Source organism: Lepus europaeus, chromosome 6 (genome assembly GCF_033115175.1).
Source record: "Lepus europaeus isolate LE1 chromosome 6, mLepTim1.pri, whole genome shotgun sequence".
NCBI classification, from domain to species: Eukaryota; Metazoa; Chordata; class Mammalia; order Lagomorpha; family Leporidae; genus Lepus; species Lepus europaeus.
Window position 1 is genome coordinate 40,692,217 of NC_084832.1, and position 24,454 is coordinate 40,716,670.

The following is a 24,454-nucleotide window of genomic DNA, read 5'->3' on the forward strand; positions in this document are numbered from 1 at the left end:
CACTGTGCACTTTCTCCCCATGTAGGATCTCTGTCCTTAATGTGTTGTACTATGTGAATCAATGGTATAACTGGTCATCAAACAGTACTTTACACTTTGTGTTTCTGTGTGGGTGCAAACTGTTGAAATCTTTACTTAATATATACTAAATTGATCTTCTGTATATAAAGATAATTGAAAATGAATCTTTTTTTTTTTTGACAGGCAGAGTGGACAGTGAGAGAGAGACAGAGAGAAAAGTCTTCCTTTTGCCGTTGGTTCACCCTCCAATGGCCGCCGCGGTAGCGCGCTGCGGCCGGCGCACCGCGCTGATCCGATGGCAGGAGCCAGGTGCTTCTCCTGGTCTCCCATGGGGTGCAGAGCCCAAGGACTTGGGCCATCCTCCACTGCACTCCCTGGCCACAGCAGAGAGCTGGCCTGGAAGAGGAGCAACCGGGACAGGATCGGTGCCCCGACCGGGACTAGAACCCGGTGTGCCAGCACTGTAAGGCGCAGGATTAGCCTAGTGAGCCACGGCGCCGGCCGAAAATGAATCTTGATGTGAATGGAATGGGAGAGAGAGTGGGAGATGGGAGGGTTGTGCAAGGGAGGGAAATTATGGGGGGGAAAAGCTACTGTAATCCAAAAGCTGTACTTTGGAAATTTATATTTATTAAATAAAATTAAAGAAAAAAGATGGAGACATGAAGAAGTCACCAGAAAGATATGCAGAGGAACAGTCAGATCTGTGAAAGGAAAACTTGCCTTTCTCTGCTGCAAAATTCATTTTCTTTAAGGGTATTCAAAGAGTTCATGGAAAAATACATACTACAAAAATTTTTGCATGTATCTAACATTTTTTGCACCAAAATAAATTTATCCTTTTATTAAATTTCACACAAACTCTTTGAAATACTGTGGTATTATGATTTCCTTGTACTTATTCTGAATATAATTCTGGTGCAAACTGTTTTCTTCTCTCTCCTCATTCTGACAATTGAGAAAAGATTTTTATAAACTACCAGATTAAACTTAGCCTGAAAAAAATAGAAAATTGGCTATCCTACTTATTATGAAGACTTTAAAAAATAGAAAGCCTGTTTTCTCCTTGCTACTGATGCATCCAGAAAATTCATGGAAATAAGTTAGAGTTAACCCATATAGCACTGGACTGAACATGGTGTGTTAGGTCCTTGTTGTTGCATTTTCTGTTGATGAAGAGGAAAAAAGAATATCAGTAAATAAAACAATTACCGATAACATATTCATAGAAAAGAAGATGGATGACTGACAGAATAATGAAGAGAAAAAGATAAAACAAAAGTTTTAATGGAAACTTTCAATATATCTTTCTTAGAAACTGATTGATCAAACAGACTAAATAATCAGCAAAGATTTGAATAATGTGATTGGTAAGTACATATACATTACACTATGTATTATACAGGTTGAGCACCCCAAGTCTGAATAATCCCAAATCTGAAATGCTCCAAAAATCCAAAACTTTTTCAACACCAACTTGTACCACAAGTGGAAAATTCCATAAATGGCCAGGTTGCTGTCAAAACACAGGTGTGCTTAAAGTATTATATAAAGTTAACCTTTAGCCTATACGTATAAGTTTATGAAACATGCATGAATTTCATGGATTTTTTTTTAAAGTTTTTATTAACTTATTTGTTTGAAAGGCAGAGATACAGACAGAAGGAGGAGAAACAGAGAGAAATGTCCTCTAACTGCTGGTTCACTCCTCAAATGACCAAAACAGCCAGAGCTGGGCTGATCCAAAACCAGAATCCAGGAGCTTCCTTGGTCTCCCTGACATGAGTGCAGGGGTCCAAATACTTGGGCCATCCTCTACTGCTTTCCCAGGCCATAAGCAGAGAGCTAGATCAAAAGAAGAGCAGCTGGGACATGATCCAGTGCCCATAAAGGAGGCCAGTGCTACAGGCAGAGGTGTAGCCTACTATACCACAGTGCCAGCCCCAAATTTCATGTTAATACTTGGAACTCATCAAGATATCCCATTACATTATATATTTTTGTATACAGATATTCCAAAATCCTAAACAAATTTAACATTTGAAATATTTCTGGTACTAACAGTTTGAAAAAAGGATAGTCAACCTATATAGTCACCTCCCTCCCCATCTACCCACACATAATTAGTCTTTTTATTTTTCATGGTAGTGTAGGACCATAAACATTACCAGGGTGGGGCAGGCATTCAGCCTTAGGATTAAGCCTCCAATTGGGAAGCCCAAATCAAATATCAGAGTGCCTGATTGGAGTCCGTGGTTCACTCTGGACTCCAAGCTCCTGCTAATTCATTCCCATGAGGCAGGTGATGCCTCAAGTAGTTGAGAACCTGCCCTCACTTGGGAGACCTGGATTGATTTCCCCTGTTCCAGGCTTTGGCCTGATCCAGACCTAGGTGTTGTAAGCATTTGAGGAGTGAACCAGTCAGTGAGAGGTCAGCCTGTTTGTGTCTGTCTCTGTTTTAAATAAATAGAACAAATAAATGGAAGTAAAAAAGAAAATGATCATGCAAACTGAAACCATGCAAAGTACTCTCAAAAGTATGGGGGAAAATGATTAGCTTGCAATTTTAAAAAATTGCTGCCAAAATATTATCAACTCTCGTGCTGTCAGTTATAAATACATAGGAAATGAAAGAAGAACAAAATTAATATTTAGTAACCTGCATTTTAAAAGTGCAAAATTGAGGAATGAAGTATTTTCTTTGTAAAAAAACTAATCAAGATTAATTTTAGAAGTGCTTGTCTTCTCATTGTGTAACTTATGAAGCATCTTTCTACGCCTTAGCAAATTGTCATATTCTTTTATGAGTTTGAATCAGCTTTCAATCGTTTATCTCTTGCAATTTCAGTGTCATAAAATAATCTGTATGAAGGCTTCTCAGGTGAAGCTTTTGGTGCCATTCTTTCATCTGGAACATTTGCATAATTTTTTGGTCACTTTCTTCATTTATACCCATACATTCACTTTTTTATTAATTATTTTATTTTACTTTATTTAAGGAATGCAACTTCATGCATTTAATATATACAGATTTGGGAACATGAGGATTCTTTTCCCCCTACCTCCCTCCCACCTATACTCCCACCATTCTTTCTCCTCCTTCTTCCTTTCCCATTCTTATTTTTTACAGAGATCAATTTTTCAGATACTTTTTATACTCATAAAATTAACCCTGCAGTGTTGGCATCCCATATGGGTGCCAGTTCGAGACCCGACTGCTCCACTTCCGAGCCAGCTCTCTGTTATGGCCTTGGAAAGCAGTAGAAGATGGCCAAGTCCTGGGCCTCTGCACCCACATGGGAAACCCGGAAGAAGCTTCTGGCTTCAGCTCTGGCTGTTGAGGCCAGTTGGGGAGTGAAGCAGCAGATGCAAGACCTCTCTGTGTGTGTGTGTGTGTGTTTGTGTGTAACTCTGACTTTCAAACAAATAAATAAATTTTTTTTAAAAAAAGAATGTGTATTCTGCAACTGTGGGATGAAAAGTTATCAGGCCCATTTGGTCCATATTATCAATTAGTTCTGTTGTTTCTTTGCTGATTTTCTGTCTGGTTGATCTACCCAGTGATGAAAGTTGGGTGTTGAAGTTCCCCATTACTATTGTATTGGAGCCTATATCTCCCTTTAGATCCATTAATAATTCTTTTAGGTGGCTAGGCACCCTCTAGTTGAGTACATACACATTTATTATTTTCACTTCCTCCTGTTGTATTGATCTCTTGATCATTATATGGTGTCATTCTTTGTCTCTTTTAAAAGCTTTTGTGTTAAAGTTTATTTTGTCTGATATTAGGGTGGCTACATCTGCCTTTTTTTTCCCCCTTTTTAGCATGGAGTCTACATATATCTTTGTTGGTGAGGTGTGTTTCTTGTAGGCAGCAAATAGATGAGTCTTGTTTTTAAATCCATTTGGCCAGTCTATATCATTTAACTGGATAGTTGAGGCCATTCACATTCAGAGTAACTATTGATAAGTCACCACTTGGCCCTGTCATTTTCCCACGAATGTCCATATTGTTTACTTTGGATTTCTTTCCTATTTTTTTGGGGGGAGGTTCTGTCTTAGTATTCTTTCATGATGATGGCTTTCTTTCCCTGTTTCTGTATGTAGTACATCCTTAAGCATCTTTTGTAGGGCTGGACAAGTGGTGACAAATTCTTTCGATTTCTGTTTGCTATGAAAGGTCTTTATTTCACCTTCACTTATAAATGAGAGCTTTGCAGGGCACAATATTCTGGGTTGACCATCTTTTTTTCTCTTAATATTTGGTCCAAATCTTTTGTCTTCTAGCCTGTAGGGTTTCTGATGAGCAGTTGGCTGTGAGTCTAATTGGAGATCCTCTGAAAGTTACCTGGCATTTCTCTTGTGCACATTTTAGAATCTTTACTTTATGCTTTACTTTGGAAAGTTTGATCACTATGCGTCATGGTGAAGATCTTTCTTGGTCATGTCTGTTAGGAGTTCTATGTGCTCCCTGTACTTGAACATTCCTTTCTTTCTCCAAGTTAGGGAAGTTTTCTGTAATATTTCTTTAAGCAAGCCTTCTAGTTCCTTCTCTCTTTCCATGCCTTCAGGTACTGCTAAGACTCGTATGTTGGGTCTTTGATAGTATCCCATAGATCTCCAACAGTGTTTTTAGTTTTCTAGTTTCTTCTTTTTGTTTTTGTCTGACTATAAAATTTCCAGAGATTTGTCTTCTAGCTGAGATATTCTTTTTTTCTGTCTCACCAACTCTGTTGTTAAGAAATTCCACTGCATTTTTTATTTGATCTATTGAATTCTTCATTTCTAGTATTTCATTTTGATTTCTCTTTATGATCCTAATTTCTTGGGAAAAATTTTCATTCATATCATATATAGTTTTCTTAATTTTTTAATTTGCTTCCAATTGTTTCTGAATAATCTGATGATTAATTTTTTGGAGTTCCATTTCTAGCATTTCTTCAATCTCTTCATTTTCACATTCTAATATTGAAGTGTTGTAGTACTCCTTTGGGGAATTCTTAGTGTCTTCCTTATTCTTGTTTCTTGAGTTTTTGCCTTTAGTTTATGGCATTTGTTGAATTTTTTTTTTCTGATGGCTTTAATCTTTGATCTGTGTCTCTGTGGCTTAGTGGGATGTCTACACTCTGATTGAATACCAAGAAGTGTGTGCTGAGTGTGGCCAGGGTGCTCCGTTCAGTGCTCCAGGGTGAGGTGAGAATCCAGGGTAACACCCCTGTTGGGTGTGGTAGCTCTCTTCTGGTTAACTGGATGGAGAGGAATGGCCGTCTTTTGTGGTGCAACCAGCCCTTCTCTTCCCAGCTGAGGAATGCCCAGTGTGCTCAGCATTCATTCACACCACTTTATGAACTGCACATTTGCTCTGTGGAGTATTTCCTGGGAGCACTGTTCCCTCTGCCCCGAGCTGCTATTGGCAACCAAGGAGCTCACTGGTTGTGGAGAAGCACTCTGTGGTTGCCCAGGACTTAGCCACACATTGCCTCCTCTTACGCAGTTGCTGTTTTCTCAGACTCAGCTCCCAGGGTTCTCTGGGTCTTGGATTGCCAATGGGACCCTCTGTCCTACTAGCCAGTCCTGTCTATAATGAAACTAAGGTGTTTCCAGGGCCACTGTCTGTGTGTGGTCTTCCCAACCAGATTTGGTGTAGGAGGGGCATGTGGGTTTTTCTCTGGTTAGATCCATGGTTCGTAGGCGTGAAAAGGTCCCCCCCCCCCCCCACATAGCACTACTTGCTTCTCCATTGTGCTGGGCACATAGGAGAGTCCCGCAGGTGGCACTTCTCCTCCTCCGTAGGGGCGGTTCCCTCTCCCCTCCCATTGCTGGGCAACTGGCACATTGCAACTGGCATGAAGGCCTTCCTCTTTGGTTGTTTCTAAATTGCTGTGGTTGCCTCTGCACCTGGGTGGAGGGCAACTCCAGTTATTGCTGGAAGCTGGGGTGGCTGCTACCTGCCTGTGTCCAAAAATGGTGCCAGACCTCCTACCCCTACCCCGCTGGCTGTAGGTCACTGCTGTAGCAGTAGAGTTAGGGGTGGGGTGCGGGGAGGGGAGATATGTGTCACTTTTTTTTTCTGCCTCTGGGTGATCGGTCACCTGCTGTCTTAGAGGGGCTGTGTGGAACTCTAAAAGCAGTTCAGCAAGCTCTCCCTCTTGTTGTATCGGCAGTGCCATGAGTCTGTGGAGTCCACCCTCACTGGTTTGCCAGGGTGGGCGTCTTCCTCCCTGGAGCCAAGCTGGTGGGTCTTTTGTTGTGTATTTGCTCTTTCAGCACAGGTCCAGATTGTTTCTACCGCTTTCACAGGGTCTCCTACTGCTGTTCTGAGGGTGTACTTTCTCCTCTTTTTTAAATATGAATTTCTCCTCATATAAATCAGAACGTCCTGTTGCTATTCTGACATGTTGGAACCTCCACTTTTATTTTAAAGATGACTGATTTATTTTTTTGAGAAGAAGAGTTACAGAGGGAGAGATGCAGAGAGAGATCCTCTATCCACTGGTTCATTCCCCAGATGGTCACTATGGCCCTAGCTGAGTGGATGTGAAGACAGGAGCTTCTTCTGGGTCTCCCACATAGATGCAGGGGCCAATGCATTATTTTCCCCACTTTGATATGTAACATTAGCACTGGAAACTGTCCCCTCATTAACCTGCACACGATTTCTCTTTAACGCACAAGCATTCATGGACAAAGTTTTTGCTCTCATCTCAGTCCGTTTGGGAGGATAAGGACCTTGCTTCAAGTTGTACTATGGCTTCCTGTAATAAAGATATGGGAAATATGCTTCTCCTCTGGATAAGCATCAAGTACCAAATCCAGGTAGCCTGATCTCATGCTATGTACACCTCATTGTGCATTTTTTTAACCATATCCCAGACTGTAAAAGGTCTCCAGACTTTTGTTTCAACAAAATTGAGTTCAATTCAGACTGAAAACTCTTCCCTATTGCAGTAGAATCAATGATGATGGCCTGGCCTTGTAGCTTTAACTAGTGCCTAGTTTTTGCTCATCTTGGAAAAGATAATGGAAGAAAATGTAGAATACTTTTGTATTTTGGCTGGAGGTAGAAATAGTACATCTTAATCAAGGGCTCAAAGGCATATACCATAAGGAAAAATAATGGATGATTTGACTACATAAAAATAAAATATTCTACCCAAGGAATAACAACATAAATATGATCAACATGTGGATAACTCACTAGGGAGAATGTTTCAAAAAAACTAAAACTAAGGAAAACACTTGAAAAATCTGTATCTAGTGTTTCAAATACATAAGCAAAATATTTCAATCTATGTGATAGGGAGGAAATCCTATAGAATATAAATGAAATATATGAAAAAGGGCTCCATTGAAATGCAGATAAATAGGTAAACAGAAATTCAAGTTCACTAATAGAAAAATGTGGACAAAAATAATAATGTGGGGCCTGTGTTGTGGCATAAAATGTAAAACCATCATCTGAGAGAGACACCCCATATGGGTGCCACTCCACTTTTTTTTTTTTTTAACAGGCAGAGTTAGACAGTGAGAGAGAGAGAGAGAGACAGAGAGAAAGGCCTTCCATCCATTGGTTCACCCCCCAAATGGTTGCTATGGCCAGCACGCTGCACCGATCCAAAGCCAGGAGTCAGGTGCTTCCTCCTAGTCTCCCATGCCGGTGCAGGGCCCAAGCACCTGGGCCATCCTCCACTGCCTTCCCGGGCCACAGCAGAGAGCTGGACTGGAAGAGGAGCAACCGGGACAGAATCCGGCGCTCCAACCGGGACTAGAACCTGGGGTGCAGGTGCTGCAGGCAGAGGATTAGCCAAGTAAGCCGCGTCGCTGGCCCACTTTTTTTTTTTAAAGATTCAGTTATTTATGTGAGAGGTAGAGTTACAGACAGTGAGAGGGAAAGACAGAGAGAAAGGTCTTCCATCTGCTGCTGGTTCACTCCCCAAATGGCCGCAACAGCCAGAGTTGCACCATTCTGAAGCCAGGAGCTTCTTCCGTGTCTCTCATGTGGGTGCAGGGGCCCAAGGACTTGGGCCATCTTCTACTGCTTTCCCAGGCCATAGCAGAGAGCTGGAAAGGAAGTGGAGCAGCCAGGACTCAAACCAGTGTCTATATGGGATGCTGGCACTACAGGCGGCAGCTTTACCCACTATGCCACAGCGCCAGCCCCAGCTGCTCTACTTCTGGTTCAGCTCCCTGTGATGGCCTAGGGAAAGCAGTGGAAGATGGCTAATGTTTGAGCCCATGCCACACATGTGGGAGACTAGGATGAAGTCCTGGCTTTGTCGTGGCCTAGCTGTAGCTGTTGCAGCCATTTGGCGAGTGCATCACTGGAAGGAAGATCGCTGTCTCTCTGTAACTCTGACTTTCAAAATAAACAAATAAATCTTTTAAAAAATAAAACAACAATGTAAGCCCTCTTTATGTTTAGATGGGTGGAAATGAGAAATGTTCGGGTAATTAAGAGATTGGAAAAGATGTAGAGAAATGCTGCAATTAATCTAGAAACAATAGGAGCTTACTTTCAAAAGTGCATGGCAAAATGGAATTAAAAGATGTTGATTTTAGCTCAAAACTTTTTGAAATTCATGCATAGCGTTTTATTTATTTATTTTTTTTGGCAATGTGCTCTTCCATGAACTTTTTGAAGATCCCTTTTAAAACCATATTATTCCAATTATTCAGATTTTCTCCTTTCCTAGGAATCCCACTGCCAGGAAGCACTAATTTACAGCTTTATGAGATAACGTGAATAAGTCTACACATGTTGGGCATCAAAAGTACCTGGGTGACTTTCTGAGGGACTAGAAATGTAACATGCTGTGGACTCCTAGAATACTACACAGCAATCAGAGACAATGAAATAGATGTATTCGCAGAAACATGAATAGATTTTTTTTTGATAGGCAGAGTTAGGCAGTGAGAGAGAGACAGAGATAGAGAGAAAGGTCTTCCTTTTTCTGTTGGTTCACCCCCCAAATTGCTGCTACGGCTGGAGCACTGTGCCGATCCATAGCCAGGAGCCAGGTACTTCCTCCTGGTCTCCCATGCGGGTGCAGGGCCCAAGGACCTGGGCCATCCTCCACTGCACTCCTGGGCCACAGCAGAGAGCTGGCCTGGAAGAGGGGCAACCGGGACAGAATCCGGTGCCCCAACCAGGACTAGAACCCAGGGTGCCACAGGCAGAGGATTAGCCTAGTGAGCTGCGGCGCGGGCTATGAATAGGTTTTTATCAACATAGTGTTGAGTAAAAGTCTATAGCATCATGTCATCTATGTTAAGAACTACTCATAGATAAACAACTTTCATACCAGAGTAAGTATTTCCAAACAACTTTTTCTAGACAACAAACAGACAAATAGGTACCCAAGTTTGTGTTGGAGATGCAGGGAAGGAAGGAGAGTGATAGTAGAGAACAAAGGGAAAAATAAAAATTAAAGAAGACAAGAGAGTGACCAGGTAAGACCTTAGTGGGGCATGATCTCAAGAGAATAATCAATTCAGCTCTGAACTGAGATCCCATTAAAGGAAAAAGTAAAGGAAGGACCAAGTCTAAATTGCTATGATCAAATCTTTTAAAAATATTTTTGGAGCATCCTATGTTTCTTAAGCTCTGTAATTTACAAATGTGAGAAAACTTTAATCTGAGAATGAGTGATTTCATGCTCCTAATGTATTTAATTATTTTCATAAAAAGAAGCCCTCCTATAGTAACAGAAACTATTATTTACAGTGGGACAGAGACAATATTTCACACACATTATCCCATTTTATTCTGAAATCAACCTTATAAGGTAAATTATCATTATTTTTGTATTACTGGTGAATAAGCAAGCACAGTGAAAGGTTAGATAGTTTGTTCAGGATTAGCTAGTAAATGATCAAGACAACAGTAGAGTGAATAGAATCTATAGGTCTCAGAATTAAAAGACAGTGCAGTTAACCAGTTTGTGAAACTAACCCCTGACCACCATTAATGTCATGTTCAAAGCCACAGACAAACCAGAGTATACTTCAATTCACTCCATAGGTATTATTTTCTTTAAGTAGGTGAACTATGATGCATTCTTTCTTTGAGAGGTGAATTTTTTTTCTGGCTTCCGGATCACTTTCCTATCAACATGTTAACTATTTATTCCACAAATGATTTCTTTTCAACAAATTGTAGGATTTGGTTTCTTTATTGCTTAAGTAGCAGCAAGCTTTACATAATTATTCCACTTAGTGATTACTCTTACTGCTTTTTCTCTGCTTCATTTCTTTGAGAAAACATTTAAGATTAAATTAAAGTTGTTTGCAGCATCCATCCATCTGTCAGTATTTGAATATATTGATGAATATTTCCCGTGTGAAGAGTTAAGGCTGATTTCTTTTGGAATGATGAGATATTGAGAGAGTGAAGTTAAGGAGTGATTTTTTTTTCGGACTTTATGCAATGAGATGTTAGGTTGTCCTTTAAAAGCTTTCTTTCCTCCCCTGACCCTAGAAAATCAGGTGATTTTTATTAAAGTTTAGTATATAACAGAATGAAACAAGGAAAAGATGAAAAGTAAAACTCAACCATTATAATAACCCCCAAAAGCTATGTGATGATAATAATCACAACAATAGCAACGACGGTGACAATTATAGTGGCCAACCCCTATGTATCACTGTGTTAAGCATCTGACTAGAACATAAATTATCTTGTTCTATTTTCAGAGCAATTCTATGGCCAGAAAGGAAAAATAACTTTTTTTAGTTACTGTTTTTGTTGTTGTTTTGTTTTGTTTTTCAATAGAAGAAGGGACAGACAGAGATCCCATCTCTGTTTCACTCCCCCAAGTACCCACAATGGCTGGAGGCTGAAGCGGAGAACTTGAACCACAATTCAGATCTCCCATGTGGGTGGCAAGAACCCAGTTACTCAAATTATCAGCTACTGCATCCCAGAGTCTGTATGAGCAAGAATGCTAGAATCAGGAGCAGAGGTAGGACTTGATCCCAGATACTCTGATACAAGACACGGGCTGATATCAGAGACAGGCATTTTTTTTTAAGATTTATTTATTTTATTTGAATGGCAGAGAGAGAGAGAGAGAGAGAGAGAGAGAGAGAGAGAAACTCTTCCAGCCACAACAAAGCCAGGAGATTCATCTGGGACACCCATGTGGGAACAAGGGCCTGAGTAGTTGGGTCATTTTCTTATTTTCTTCTCTTTCCTGGGTACATTATCCTTGAGCTGGATTGCAAGTGGGGCAGCCAGGACTTGAACCAGCACCCACATGGGATGGCAGCATTGTAGATGATGGCTTAACCTGCTACACCACAATGCCCACTCTTAGACGTGGGCATCTTATGTGGCATCTTAACTACTACGTCAAATGCTTGCTTGAGGAGGTGGAACTTCTGAACCAGGCATTCACTTGAACTTTATTGCTGGGTGGGAAAGGCAATTATAGAACCATCTTAGGTGGCTGGATTCTGGGAAACCTGAGAATGAGAATAAACAATGCAGGTGCAACCGAAAGGACAAATTCTCAATGAGAGCCCACTGTGCTGGGGACTCGGTCCTTTCCCTATTGAATAAAGGTATCGGCCTTTCCTGAATCTCACCTCCTTCAATTCAGCCCTCACCTAAACTTCAATTCCTTAGTAGTTGGTGTCTGGTTGAAATATTATGGAGCTTGTAACACAGAATCATGACAAAGGAATTGTTTTGTTGAATGAGTTGTGTTTTGAAAGATATTGACAAAATTTATAGTTGAAGAAAATATGAAAAGCGAAATGATCTTAGCTCTCCTCCAATTGTCAGTGTGGACAGAAAGATAAAACTTCATTTGGAGTGGGAGATGAAAATCTACTCTGTATATCCCACAAAGAAAGATGTAAATTACCATTGTGGGCATTTAGAGAAAGTGAGGCAATAGCTGTTACTCTAAGAGATATGAATTTGTACCCCACCTGCCTACAAGTGACACCATGATTTGAAAACAAGAATACATGAAAATATTACCAGTTCTTAATGTCAGAAGTGGTCCAGAAGGCAGGATGTGTGAATTGAGAATGTGGGACATTTGGGGCCTTCAGGGAAAGAGTAAATTGCTTTTGATGCAGCCTGTTTCTATCCCTAGGGAAATCCTACCACATATTTGATTTTTAGCTGCAATGTGTTACTACATATTTATGCCCTTGAATATGTATTTATTACAGTTTTATGCAGCCCATTTTCATGACGTGAATTGTTTGTCTCTCTTAAGGGATATCTATGCTGCTTCCCAAGATCCTAGCAAATGAGAAAAATATGGAAAGTAACTCCGTTTCATGCAAAGGCAGTCCTGTTCTCCTGCAAATCAAACTCAAATAATTAAAAATGATTGGAGGGAAAAATGAGGAAATTTGTACTTGCGGTTTGTGATTAATTTCTTTACTATTTTTTTCAGCTCATTTTTGGTCACAATTACATGCTGTCTTTTACAAATGTCTCCTTTCTGTTCTGAAATATATCCAGGCTTAAAAATACTCTGTGGATAGACAAATGCAAGTATTGGAAATGATGAACACTGCAAAGAGACTGGCATAGCTTTAATAAAGTTTACATTCCAGATGCCTTCTCTGGCCTCTCCAGAGTTTAGATCAATCACCACCCCCCACTTCATCATTTCTGCTTTCTCCCCTAATGTGGCAGGGCTGAAATGAGGAAGAATTTTTTTCTGAGCCATTCTGGAGGTAAGGTAACTTCAAAATTTGGTTGAGTATGTGCATCCTGCCCAGAGTCCACCATATCCTCAGAAGGGCAATGTGTTCTAGCCCTACAGAGCCAATAGTGATGGCTCCAGGAATGAGAAAGAGAAGTTGTTAGAGTTTATGCACGGTTTCAGTCTACTCTTGCATTTTCATGACTATCATTTCTAACAATCACCATTAGAAATTCATATGGTTTTCTGGACATTATTCTTTAGCCTAAAGCAGCCAAAACAGAGTGTAAGGCAGCCATTCTGATGCAAAAAGTTTCAGACAGGCTTTCACACATCTTACAGTGAACAGAGCTTCACATATTTGCCTCCAGAGACAGTAAGAGAGATTCATTTCATTCTTAGTAATTTCGACCAGTGATCTACTCAATTACTACAATATTTCATGTCTTTCAGCTTTTGTCCTACAATCTGGCAGGCTTAGCCACCAACCGGGGCATCTGGTACCATAGCAGCACGACCACAGAAAAGACACAGATGCAGAGACTCACACTTGGCGGGATGCATGTTCCAGAGGCTTGGGAGCCATCATTAGGGAAGCCTGTAAAGATTCTGGGTTTTGGAATGCTCAGCCTAGTCCTTGCTGGTGCTTTAGCACTGGTACCATTCCTTGCTATGTGCTGGTTTTTCATGAGTTCTATGTAATGATTGTCTCCTTTAGCATCAGCAGGAGCTGAGGATCAGGCATCTTCCTTTAAGACTTTCACTCCGGTGTGAGTTCCTGGGGTTGGGACTACGAGTCATGCCTCTGAGGGCCATCTTATCTCTTAGGGAAGGCAGTGGGCTAATATCTGCAGGTCCAGGGGACTGACTCTCAGGAAGGACCCCCTGGATAACATCAATGTTGGCTCTTCACCAGGGATGAAGGTCCTGCCTTTTCTCCAGGCGGATCCAGCTTGTACTTCAGTTGTGTAACCACTATAGGCTTCATTTTCTACATTAAGAACAGACCCAGGCAGCCTTTCTCATAATGATGCCTTTATAATTAGATTAAATATATCAGACTGTTAATATAGAAACATAGAAACTTTCACAAAGGAGTCCAGGATTATAGCACTGATTGACATTCAGGTCCAAATTAGCTATTATGCCCAAGACAAAGGTGAGAGCCCAAATAAGGGCTGAGGGCTGAGCTTGGGACCTCCTGGTTTTCTTAGAGGCTGTGGAAACCCTGAATTGTCTCACTTCCAAGGCTATTCAATGTGCCATAGTGTCCAGCTGCTCTGAGTATTTGTGTGGTTTCTCATGTAGAAGAGCTACTACCTGCCTTATCCACTCAAATGCTGTCTTCCCCTTAAGATTTCTAAATATTCCTATTCCTGAAAACTCACACTTTCAAATTCACACACACTGTTACCATTAACTCAAGTCTATCTAGTCCTTGCTCAAGAGGATCTGGTTGTGCAAATGGCCACCTCTCCCTAAAGAGAACATAGCCAAAATGTCCCCATCCCAAAGGGCACCCATGGTCCACAAACCTCAGGTTGAGACACACTGCAGTAGGGGGTTACATATTGTATGTACATGATGTCAAATATTGTGGAGGGGGTAGGTGTTTGGAGCAGTAGTTAAGATGCCACTTGGGACACTCACATCCCATGTCAGAGTGCCTGGGTTCGAGTCTCCGCTCTGCTCCTGATTGTAGCTTCTCGCTAATGTGCATCCTAAGAGACAGTAGGTGATGGCTCAAATATCTGGGCCCCTAAACCCAAGTGAGAGACCTAGATGGAGTTCTGGACTCCTGGCTACATCCTCGTCCAGCCTTAACAGTTGAGCCAATTGGGGAGTGGACAAGAGGATGGAAGATCTCGCTCTTCCTCTCTATCTTTGTCTTCGTCTTTCTCACTTTCATAGGCTATCTGCCCACTCAACAGCATAGCTTTTAAATATAAGAAGTAACTTGAAGCCCAAAGAGGGTTTCACAAATTAAAAATTACTGTGTGATTTTAACAAGCATCATAATTTAAAGATGAATGAAACAAAAATATACATTTGAATAATTCATTTTACATGAGAATGTTTTTCAAAAATAGATAATATTCTTTCTAAGATGATGAGATAGACACAAAAGTGCTGCATAAGTTCTATATAACAAAGAGAATATAAATCTTGTGGTTTTGAGTCAGAAATTCTGAGTTTTGTAATCACAGTGCAATAAAATTAAACATTAACAATACTGTTGTAAAACTCTCCCATCCTAAACACTTGAAAATTGAAAAAGAGCCTTCTGAAATCTCTTGAGATTAAGAAGGAATCAAAATATCAACCATATAACCCTTACTAAAATCCATGGAATGCATCCAACATAGTATTCATTGGAAAATTTGTAAACTTATAGTATATTTACTCTATTGAAATAGATTGACAATTTATGATTTAGACTTTCAGTACAATAAACCAGAAAAATATGAATAAAACAAGAAAGTAGAAGAAACATATGATGTGGATAAAGCATATTTTTGAGATAGAAAATGTAAACACGAATTTGAATAATAAAACCAAAAAGTTGTTCTTCAAAAGGGCAAGTCAATTAAACTAACCATTGGCAAAACTTCCCTGTCAATTGTGGAAAACAGTAACAATAACAGTGTTATTATTATGAGTGAAAAGAGGACATAATCATACTCATTGCACCTACATACCAATAGATTTTAAATTCTGCTTGAAGCAAAAGATTTCCTAGGATATAGTTGAAGAACATTTAATAACAATAAGAAGACCAGGGCATGCATTGTAGCATAGCTATTTAAGTCGCTGTGCCTGTGTACCGTATCAGAGTACTGGTATGAGTCCTGGCTCTTCTGCTTCTGACTTAGCTTTCTGCTAATGCATCCTGGGAGGCAGCAGGTGATGACTCAAGTAAGTGGAAGACCTGGATAGAGTTTTTGAGCTCCTGGATTCAGTCTGGCCCAACCCTGGCTGTTGCTGGTATTTGGGGAGTGAACCAGCAAATGGCGGATATCTTTCTCTCTCCCCATCTACGTTCCCTCCATCCCCTTGCCTTTCAAGTGGGCAAAAGTAAATAAACATTAAACAAAAAAATAGGCTAATAATCATAAGGGAAATTAAAAAGGATGTAAATTCTAATAAAGGCTCAATGTCTAGGTATTTCCACCAACAAGTTGTGCCAAATCATTTTCCAATATTTCAACCCTTTTAAAAATAGATAAGAATTGGCAGCTTCTCAGAGTCAATTGAGGGCATCTACAGCCCTGATATCAAAGATACAATTTGAGGGGAAAATTGGAAGTCAAATAGCAATTTAAAATATACAAGTCAATGGAAAATTCCTAAATAAAACATTAATAAATGGAAGCCACCCACACACTAAAAGATTAGTAGGTATTATTTTTACAACTCTTTAACAAGTAGATATTATTTTTACAATTCAAAAGGTTACAGTATTAACAAATTTATTAATGTTTATAATTACACATATATTTTAATGAAGGAAAAATATATGAGCATCCTGATAACTACCAAAATCATTTGATAAAATCGATCACTCTTAAATTAAACCAATATCATACCGAAAGCCATCTTCCTGGAAATTAAAAGAAATTTCCTAACTTGGTATTTGTTTGTATGTTAGATACTAACAGCAAATATCTTAATAATAAAAAAAAATGTTCTCAAAAACATGGCAAAGTTTCCATCTTCAGCCATTATTATTTAATATTGTAATTCTTGCCTATGCAATAAAATAAAAATGAAGTAATATAAATATATAATGTTAGGAACCAAATTGTTGTTATTGGAATGTATAAGCTGACTATTCAAAAAATTTAGAGAACCAACTGAAACACTAATAGAACTGATGTTATGACTCAATAAGGTGGCCAGATGCCAGGAATGCTAAGAAAATCAAATGAAAGAAATCAATTTATGCATTAAAATGAGCCCATCAACTGGTTCAAGTCCTGGTTACTCCACTTCCGATCTTGCTCTCTGCTATGGCATGGGAAATCATTGAAAGATGGCCCAAGTCCTTGGGCCCCTGCACACATATAGGGAGCCCCAAAGAAGCTCCAGGCTCCTGGCTTTGGATCAATGTAGCTCTGGATTGGGGCCATTTTGAGAGTGAACCAGAGGTTGAAGACCTTTCTCTCTGTCTCTCCCTCTCTCTGTAACTCTCTGAAATAAATAAGTAAAATCTTTAAAAACATTGCATTGTTGAATGATAGTCCATTGACAAGACTAGCACAATCTATCTTTTCTTCTGTTAAGGAACATTCAGATTGTTCCAAGTTTGTTTGTTTGTTTGCTTTTTTTTCCCCATTTCTCTGGAGTTTCTCCAATCCATTCCTTTGAGGCTATTCTTGTGTTTAGGACTGAGTAAGTTGAAGTGGGTTGAAAGTCCTGACAGATTGTGCTTTCTGTTGGGAAATGGAACCTTTGAGTGTAAAGAGAAAGCAATGATATTTCAACAAATGATATTTCAATGATATTTCACACATAACTAAGGAACTTTTTCATCATATGTGTTGCTTTCTTTCATGAGTCAACCACTTTTGATGAAAATGGTGACATGAAAGGAAAGAAAGATAAGACAATTCATAATTCCTTTTGTGCTCTATCCTTTCTTACTCATCATTAAATTGCAAGTAGAGAGTCTTAGAGTCTTAGAGTCCATTTATCAAGAAATAAAACAAAAACTTCAGAGAGTTTTGAACCGCCTTAATTTATTCTGGTAAGAAGAAAGCACAAATGCATGTATGGACTGTGACATAATGTGTCATGTTGCTGATTCCACCATGCAATTCTATTGGCATTGAATCCTATCAAGGAAAATGGTAAACTCCATGCTATTTTAACTTCCCAATTTTCTTTATGTACAAAGACATTAAATAGTAAATTTTTAAAAAATTTGAAAAGCCACAGGAGAAGGAGAAAGCTTTAGATTTCAGTACCTTTAATGACAATTTCCCCTTGCTTTTTGAAAAGGAGATGTATATTTGTATTTTGTGTTGGCTACTGTAGGCTATATGCCAGTTCCACCCACGCAGAATTCCTGCCACATGATTCAAGAGGGAGAGAAAATAAGATGAATACCTTCTTCAGTATAAAGCCCCTCAGCTGAGCTGGGAGTCCTGTGGAGGTTTCCTGGAAGCAGAAAGGAACAAGTGTGTTCCGTGTTTACTATTTTTTTTTTCAAGATTTAATTATTTATTGTAAGTCAGAGTTACAGAGAGAGAGAGAGAGAGAGAGAGAGAGAGTTCTTCCATCTACTGGTTCACTCCCCAAATGGCTGCAACAGCCAGGGCTGGGCTAGGCCTAAACCAGGAGCTGGTAGCTTCTTCCAGGTCTCCCATATGGGTGCAGGGGAACAAGCACTTGGGCCATTCGCTGCTGCTCTCCCAGCGTGTTAGTAGGGAGCTGGATCTAAAGTGGAACACCTGGGACTCGAACCAGTGCCCATATGGGATTGCAGGTGAGCAGTCGGCAACTTTCCCTGCTACACCACAGCACTGGCCCCCTGCTCTAGGGAGTTTTTATCACAGCCCACTGCCAGTGCCACTGGTGATAATGGGGCAGGGCTCAAGTATCCACTGGGCACCATTGTGCTTCACCAGGAACTAATAGAGGGCTTCAAGTGAGTCATTGTTAATCACTTTCCCCCAAACCGTTATGCAACACAAGGTCACAGACTCCAGTTTGACAAACTGTAATTTGGTTAAGATTCAGCAAGCTGCCCATGACAATAAATTGTTTCAAACAGCGATTTTGTTGAAAATGAATAATCCATAGTTTTGTAATTTCTAATTCATTTCCAGTGGATAAACTGTAAAACTAGACTGACTGAAAATGAATTAGAAGTAGCAGTACAAGAAACACAGAAGACTGCTTTAGGCGAAAGATTTGTTTATGCTGATTTGAATATTGCAAAATGTATACCTATAGTGACTCATAAATATACTAGAATCAACATGTACTAAATGTATGGTACTGAACCAAAAGTTTATTGGTATTTCATAAATATGTACAATTGCTAAGTTAAAGATAAAAATAAAAAAAAAAAATAGAGAAGATAATCCCCCTTCTAGAAAAAGGAAGAAAATGATTAAGATGAATTAAGTTTGGCAAAAACCACTGTTTCTGCGTTATCTTATTCTAATTAGTTCTACCCTCCCTGCACAAATGAACAACTTGTGAGTGTGGAACATCTGCTTTACGTTCAGTGAAATAATGTTGTTATGTATTGTTTGGTCTGACTGGTGGACAAGCAGCCTCTCCTGTCCCGGCGAGCCCTTTGTGTCCCTGGCTGAAGTAGTCCGTTAGGGCACAGCAACACCGTGACGTCTCCAACTTGGCTCTGTTCAGTGTCTGGTCCTTTTCTCGTTCATTAGGAGAAAACCAGTGCTGCAAGCTGAGCAGAGTCAGACGGTATGCCATGCCCCAGTTCTCATCCCTGCTCTCTTGTTGAACGCACAGCCGTAGAAGCACAGACCAAAAAAAAATAATCTTCCATCTCAGGCCAAAAAAATCTCATGCTTATCAGGGCATAGCAAATAACAATGCATTCCACAAGAATCTCGCGAGTCCACCAGTTCACAGACAGCAGAAACTAGTGTGATCTCATTTTGGAGTAGGAATGACCTGTGAATAATATTAATCTCCCGTAGAAACCTTTATTGGAGAATTTAAATGTAAAACAGTGACCTTACTAGTCCTTGTACTTTTCCTACAAGTGGTCTGCTCTCTAGATTATTCCTTCCTAAACATATTTGCTCTTCTAGAGCCCCTGGGACTTGTTTTCGCCATGTGGAGCCATTGCTGATGCATGCTGGTAAATTAAATTTGGCCTGAGGCTGTCTCTGCACCTTGTGTTTCTTTATTAATGAGTGCAATCTAACTTAGTATGTAAACACACTGAAAACCTAACTTAGGAGTGTAACAAATAGCCCAGTGCCAACCAGGCACAAGCAGTTGAGCTTCAGCCAACCACAGGGAGCCAACTGATCAAACCGTGTCTCAGTGAAGGGAACGCTTAGCTATAACCAATCAAAGTAGAGTCCACCTTCTGTATCTGTGGGTTACATATCCATGAATTCAAACATATCCATGAATTCAAAAGAAGATGGAAAATACTTAGGAAAAAAATTGTTTCTGTGATGAACATGTACAGATTTCTCTTCCTTGTCCTAATTCCTGGAGTATAACATGAATTAACAGCACTTGTATTATGTATTTTAAGTAATCTAGAGATGATTTAAAGTATATGGGAGGATTGCATAGGTTATATGCAAGTGCATAGGTTATATGCAAGAGACTTGAGTATCTGTAGGCTCTACTGTCCCCAGGGCTCCTTGGACCAATCCTATATGGATCCCATGGGATGACTGTATCTGTACACTTTACATTCTTGTTCTGTTTAAAAAACCATCACTGACCAAAGCTGCAGAGCTTAGCTTTCTAAACTTCCTTTGGTTTTGAGTGGTGTCTGATTCATGAATAGTTCTTTGCTCAAATAAACTCTGTTAAATTTAATCTCTCTGAAGTCTTTTAATAATACGTCGGGTGACTTTTCTTAAAAAGCACTCTACCTAACTTCAAAATACCAAGAGCTGTAAGTCAGGAGAATAAATGTTCAAGCATTTTTTGATAATATATTTACATTTTATTTGCTCAAGTATCTGAAAATTGTGGAGGGTTCAAAAGTGTGCACTACATAGCTACTTCTTCTAAGCAATACTGAATTTATTGGGCTAGGCACTTATGCACAACTGCAGGACAGGGAGGTGAGTGTTCTTGTTAAGGGTCAAGCATGTTGCTATCAGAACACAGGGCTGGATGATGTGCACAGTAGGGGAGAAGTTTCCATTGAGTAAATGATGTGTTAGGAGACTTTCAAAAAATGAGCTGGGTTCACCAGAGGCAAGATTCTTAAAAATACATTTCAGAAAAAAGGATCAGCTTCTTTACAAAGATCCAGAGGAAGAAAAAAAATGAGACACACTCAGGAACTGGGAGGTGAGTCACAACATGCTTGGTACATAAACTATGCATGTGGATGTGGCAAAGGATACACTGGACGGCGCTTTCATTCTCTAAGAAGGGGTAGGACTTTATTCTGTAGGAAGCGTTTAAAGATTTTGAACCCAGGATATCCCTGACGAGGATTATTTTCATAAAGATCACTCTGGCTGGAGCACAGGGGGTACTGAGAGATGTAGAAGGGAAATCCAGAGTGGGGGAAAAACTCTCCTGGAGCCAGGGCAGGAATCAGGTTAGAAATGTGGCAGGATGACAACAGGAATGGAGAGAAAGAAATGTTTTGGAGAAGTGTAAAGCGACAGGATTTACTGAGCATTGAAAAGGATTGCATGCTTGGAGTGAGGAATGGGAGAGCCATCTACTGAAGATGAGTGTTTGGGGAGAGGTGCCCCTCACTGGGGAGTAAGACCTGAGGAGGGAGAGGACGGCCTCAGTTTCAGACATACTGAATATTAAAGTCAGTTTTCTTTAAATATAATTAACATACAGCAAAAACTAACCCTTTCTTGGTATGGTTCTAGGAATTTTGAATCACTACCAAAATTGAGATAGCAAATGTATTGACTCCAAAATGTGTGTCTTTGCAATGAACAGTTCTCTTCTACAAATCTTGGAAATCACTAATGGTTTTCTGTCTCTTTGGTTGTTCTATTTTTAGAATGTCAGGTAATGGGATCACATAGTATGCAATTTAAAAAAATAGGGCTTCCTTTACTTAATAAAATAGCTTTGAGATTCATGTAGCTATTGTGTGACTTGCTAATTTTACTGATGGTAGTATTCTACTTGGTGGGTGTGCAAATTTGTTTATTCATCACTTTACAGGTTTCTTGTTTTGGGAGATTATGAATGAATCTATAACAAGCATTTCTACACAGATGTATGTTAACCTATGTTTTCATTCTCTTGGGAAAATATCTAGGAGTGGGATTCTTGAATTCTATCATTAGGTGTATGTTTATATTCATAAGAAACTGCCAAACTATTTTCCAGTACTTCAGTAATGTCATTAGAAAAATAAAATGAGCCTTGGCTGGTGCCGTGGCTCACTAGGCTAATCCTCTGCCCACGGTGCCAGCACTCAGGGTTCTAGTCCTGGTTGGGGTGCTGGATTCTGTCCCAGTTGCTCCTCTTCCAGTCCAGCTCTCTGCTGTGGCCAGGGAAGGCAGTGGAAGATGGCCCAGGTGCTTGGGCCCTGCACCCGCAAGGGAGACCAGGAGGAAGCACTTGGCTCCTGGCTTCGGATTGGGCAGCACGCTGGCTGTAGTGGCCATTTGGGGAGTGAACCAATGGAAGGAAGACCTTTCTCTCCGTCTCTCTCACTGTCTAACTCTGCCTGTCAAAAAAAAAGAAATGAGCCTTTCTAAAAGGTAAGTAATGATATGTCATTGTGGTTTTAACTTCAAGTTTTCTAATGACCAATGTCATTAGCATCCTTTCCCGAGCTTATTTGACATTCATATTCCTTTTGGTATAAAATGTCCATTAAATGTTTTGCCCATTTACTTTCATTGAGTTGTTTGTTTTCTTGTTAGTGAGTTCATGTATTTATAAGTATATCTGAGCACAAATCCCTCATCAGTTATACACTTTGCAAGTATGTTTTCTCCCATTCTGTGCCTGGTCTTTTGTTAATGAAGAGCTGAGTTTTTAAATATTGATGAAGTCCAATTTATTGTTTCTCTTATGGATTGTATTTAAGGAAACTTTTTCTAACCCAAGCTATGAAGGATTATTTTTTGTGTTTTCTCCTGGAAGCTTATACTATTTGGTCTTATATTTATGTCTTAGATTCATTTTGGAATAAATTTTGTATACACTGGGAAATATGGATTGAGGTCCATTTTTATGTTTTTGCAAAGGAGTATCGAATGCTCCAGAAGCATCTATTTAAAGGCTACCTTAGGGGCCAGTGCTGTAGCATAGTAGGCTAAGCCTCTACCTGCGGCACTGGCACCCCCTATCATATCATGTGGGCATTGGTTCGTGTCCCAGTTGCTCTGCTTCCAATCCAGCTCCCTGTTTATGGCATAGGAAAGCAGTGGGAAATGGCCCAACTGGTTAGGCCACTCCACCCATGTCGGAGACCCAGAAGAGGCTCCTGGCTTGGGATCAGCCCAGCTCTGGTTGTTGTGGCCATTTGGGAATTGAACCAGTGGATGGAGGATCTTTCTCTGTCTCTCCCTCTCTCTGTCTGTAATTCTACCTCTCAAATAAATAAATAAATAAATACATAAATAAAAAAGGACTACCCTTTTTCTACTGAATTTTCTTTACACCTTTGTTGAAAGTCAGTTGATTATATGTGTGTGAGTTTATAAACGTTCTCATCTATTCTGTACTTCATTAGAAGTTCTTTGAAGCCTAGGATCTTTTTTCATCTTGATTTTGTCCTTAGTCCCTTTCTTGGTATTTTATACGTAAGAGATTCTCCATAAATGTTGGAGATAGGAGAAAACAGTTTTAAGCACACCAGGATTTAGATCTGAATCCTACCACTTCCATTTACTAGTGTAACTTGAGACCAATCAAATATCTTCTCTGCCTCAAGTTTCCATATTTTAGAGTGTCATAACATTGAACTCATGGAATGTTGGGAGAATAAAATGAATAAGAAAACAATTTGTTATTTGGTACTATGATGCCTAATATGCACTAAGCACTCCACAATGATGATCATTTATGTAATCAAACAATTTAAGAAGAATGAATACAAAAATGTGATAGTGAATTACATGAACTCAGTCAATTTTGCAAGGTTCGCAAATAATAGAATTTCCAGTCACCTATGAAATGGCAGCTGCTTTCAACCGTGTTCTCATTTGAATAAACTAACATCAGCTCCATGGGGTTTCATGACAGAGGAAAAGGCCAGGTAGGCACCTAGGCAATCTTTCCTTACTCAGTGGAAGAATTTAGCAGCTCTACGAGTGGTCCGGAGAGTGGTATTTTAAGTGTTTCCTGATTACAGAGAAGAGTGTCTTCAGATGTGCCTGCTAAGTCTCATCACTATGTGGGAAGACCGTATGCATGGCTAAAAGCTTTTCCGTGTCAGTACAAAGATGTTCTTACATACCATTGCCCTTAACATGCTGCTGACATCTCTGTAGATTGCTTTCCTTGTCCTGTCATAAACATAAGAATTGCAAGGCATGGCCCAAAACTATCTGAAGGCTGGGGCAGACGGTTGGCAGGTGGTTGGTGGTTAAGATGCAGCTTGAGGCACTTGCATTCTATATTGGAGTGATGGGTTTGAGTCCTGGTCCTGATTCCAATTCTAGCTTCCTGCTAATGCACACCCTGGGAGGCAGCAGGTGATATAGAAAATATTTGGTCCCTGCCACTGATGTGGAAGACCTGGATGGAGTTCCTGGCTCCTGACTTTGGATTGGCACAGTCCCAGTAATGCAGGCATTTGGGGAGTGAACCAATGGATGGAAGATCCCTCCCTGTCTTTCTATCTTTGTCTTCCACAGCTTTTTAAATAAATAAAATTAAAAAAAATTAAAAGGAAGAGGGGACAAAGGCAAAGGGAAAGGTTGATTAATGGGTACTAGGTTGTTGCTGGATGGGAGTGAGTTCTGGGATCCTGTTGCACAGTAGGGTGATTATAGAGAATGGTAATGTACCATGATGTTTTTATTTAAAAACCGTGGAAGATAGGATTTTGGATGCTTTCATTATAAAGAAATGTTAAATTCTTGAGAAGATAA